We start from the raw sequence: 3,823 nt of genomic DNA, 5'->3' as shown, positions 1-3,823 counted from the left end.
TTGTCTTTTATTTTATTAATTTCTGGTCTTATCTTCACTCTTTCTGCTTATTTTGGGTTGTTTGTTCATCATTCCTTTCTTAAATTGAAAGCTTAAGATGTTTCTTTTTTCTAATGAAAAAAATTTAATTTTTCTTCTAAGCGCTATTAAACTGCACCCCAAGCATTTTGATATGCTGTGTTCTCATTTTCATTCAGCTCGAAATATTTTCTAATTTCTTGTCATTTCTTCTTTTATTCATGGGTTATTTGGAAGTGCATTATTTGGTGTCCTGATATTGTAGTCTCCAGCTATTTTTCTGTTATTTACAATTTAATTCTGTTGTGGAATATACTTTGCATACTCTGCATACTTAGCCTGCTTTTCAATTTATTGAGACTTGGGTCGTTCCCCTATGTATGATCTATTCTTGGAAAATTTTCCACGTCTACTTGAAAAGTATCCTTGAAAAGAATATATACAGTATTCTGCTGTACCGTTGTCTACCAGTTGTTGAAAGATGTTGAAATCTCCAACTGTAAATGTGGAGTTCTCTTTTTAACTTCATTGGTTTTGATTCATGTACATTGAAGCTCTGCATAAAAATTTAAGATTGTTATGACCACTTTATTTTTACGAAATGTCTCTCTTTACCCTGGTAATATTCCTTGCTCCAAAATTTTCTTGTCTATGGCTAATATAGCTACTCCAACTTTCTTTTGGTTAATGTTTACATGGTATATCAACTTTGATCTTTTTATACTTTTAATTTTCTGTGTCTTAATATTTAAAGTAGGTTCATATGGATAGCATCTTCTTTTCTAGACAATTTGACAATCTCTGCCCTTTAACTGAAGTATTCAGACCTTTTGTAATTCATGAAAATATCAATGATTTGGCTTAAATCTATTTGTTCTTTTTTTCCTCTTTTCATGATTTCTTCTGGATTGAGTGCCATTTACTCCATAATTATTATTTATTCCATAAATATTATTTGTTATACATTTAAAAATATATAATTACTCCATTATTATATATAATACACCAATATTAGTGTATTAGTTGTTATTGTTTTTAGAGATAAAGTTTAGTTTACATATTTACCTCATCACAATCTATCTTCAAATACTATCATGTCAGTTCATGAACAGTCTAAGACATTTATAAAGTGTCTTCCACTTTCCTTCTCCTTTTAAACTATTGTTATATATTATACTTCTATATAAATTACCATTATTATTTTTGTTTTAAACAGTTACCTGTTAAATAAACATTTAAAAATGAGAAAAAAGCTTTTATATTTATCCACATATTTTCCATTTTTTGGTGACATTTCTTTGTGCAGATCCAAATTTCCATCTGGCATCATTTTCTTTTGCTGAAAAACTTCTTTTCACATCTCTTACACTATAGATCTGCTGGTGATGAAGTCTCAACATTTTATTTTGGCTGAAAAGTCTTTTCTTCCACAACTTTTGAAAGATGCTTTAAAGAGACCATTGCCCTCTTGTTTGCACATTTTCTGATTAAAAGTGTGCTCTCATTCTTATTTTTATTCATCTGAATGTGTTATTTTTCTCTGTCAGTTTTAAGATTGTCTCTTTAGCCTTGGTTTTCAGACAATTTAATTATATAGCTTTTTTGTTTTGTTTTCTCCATATTTCTTCTCCTTGGAGTTAGTTAAGCTTCTTGGATCTGTGAGTTTATAGTTTTCATTAAATATGGAAAAACTTGGCCATTATTTCTTCAAATATTTTTCTACCTTCCTCCTTTCTCCTTCTGGGAAGCCACTTACATGTATGTTGAAATATAAAATTTATGTTTTTCTACCTTTTTAAATTTATATTTCATTTTGGATAATTTATATATCTTCAAGTTCATTAATCTTTTCTTCCCTAGTATCTATCTAATCTATTCTTAATCCCATTCAGTTTATATTTTCATTTCAGATATTGTTATTTTTATCTCTAGAAGTTCAATTTGGGTTTCTTTTTTACCTTCCATTGCTCTCTGCATCATGATTATGCTTTTATTGACTACTGGAATATTTGTGATAGCTTGTCTGCTAATGCTATTATCTGTCATTCTGAGTCTGTTTCTATTGACTGATTCTTTTGACTATGGATCATATATTCCTTCTAATTTTGCATGCATGGTAATTTTTTTTATTGGATACTGATCATTGTGAATTTTACATTTTTGGTGCTGAACTTTATTGTAGTTCTTTATATTTTGAGGGGTTTTTTTTCCCCCTCCTTGGATGCAGTTCAGTTACTTGGAATCAGTTTGATCCTTTCAAGTTCTTCCCTTAAGCTTTGTTAGTGCAGGTCCAGCGCCACTTTCAGTCTAAAGCTATTCCTATCCTTGCACCCCACAGCCACTCCCACTGAAACAGTATCCTGCTGAAGACTCTACTCAGTCTTCCATGTATTAAAAGATCTTTCCACTATGGTTGAAATACAAATTATTCTCAGCCTTGTATGACTCTGAGAAAATTTTCATCACTCCTTTCTCCTGTCCTGTTATTCTTTTCCCAGCTTTGGGCAATTCCCTATTCTCTTCCTTTACGGAGTATTTGTATTTGGCAGATAATTAAGTTACTTAGAGACCACCTTGATTCTCTCAAATTTTATTTTTAAGCTTCATTAAAGTTGGGCTACATTAGCTTTTAGTCTAGTGCTAGTTTAGACCTCCTGCTAAGGCATGACTTTCCTGAGGTCTCTCTATTCATTGCTCCACATGTTTAACAAGGTCTTTCCTCTCTGGCTGATTGGAATTTCAACACCTCCTAGCACTGTGAGAATTTTTCCAGTTTATATATATGATATGTATTATATATAGCATATATAATACATATGTATAGCATATATATATTATATATATATATATATATATATGCTATATATGTATAAAACTCTTAGAATTTTTCCATTTATAAATCCCTGGCAGTTTTTCTTTTTCACCTCATGTAGCACACATGCATCTACATCCATGTAATTATAAACGAATAAACCTTTCATTTAAAAAGGTTTATATGTATACTTTCAGGAGCAGCAAGGTAGACAAGAAACTGGTGGAACTGTATCTGACATGAGAGTCAGTCTTTTAAAGAATACAATTTCATGGGATGGATATTGGCAACCATCAAAAGGAAAAGAAAGCAGGCTTTTTTGAGGGAACTATCGCAAGAAGAAAAAGAAAACATAGCTGGCCTAGACCTCAAAACTGATCCTTAAGTCTGATCAAACAAAAAGATCCATCTGAAGTTTCTCAATACCAAGTATAGACAAATTCATGATGACTGGCTGGAACTTGAGGTACAGTGTAATGACTGGCCATCATTTTTCCTGGAAAATGGGGTTAGAACCATAGTCTTGACCTTTATAAAATAAAGTTAACCAATAACCTGAACTCCCATATGCAAGCACTTTATATGCTTTGCAGATTAACCATGGACTAAAAACTTTTTTGGTCTTGGACTGAGCTCCATTTCTTACTCCATCTAATTATTCTTGAGCAGAACATTACCAAAAGATATCAAGCCAGAAACTGACTCAGGATTCAAGTGAAAGGATTCGGCTAAGTAGCAACACAAATGTAAACAAAGGAAACCAATCTAAAACATTAGCATTTAGAATGGGCCCTTCTTGATTGATAATCAAGGTGGATTAAGCATCTCGAATAATTGATATTAATGATCCACTGTGAGCAAGATGATCTCTAAGGTAATGTCTAATTGTGAAATACCATTCTGTCTTATCTATCAAAAATAACTGATGGCTTATCACTGTATGTTTTATAGACTACATTTCTCTTTTCCTACTAAAAGTAAATATTTCAACTG

This window comes from Pteropus medius, unplaced genomic scaffold, assembly GCF_902729225.1.
Source record: "Pteropus medius unplaced genomic scaffold, Ma_sr-lr_union100, whole genome shotgun sequence".
In the NCBI taxonomy this organism is placed as follows: Eukaryota; Metazoa; Chordata; class Mammalia; order Chiroptera; family Pteropodidae; genus Pteropus; species Pteropus medius.
The sequence above is the reverse complement of the archived record's forward strand: the minus strand, read 5'-3'. Positions refer to the sequence as shown.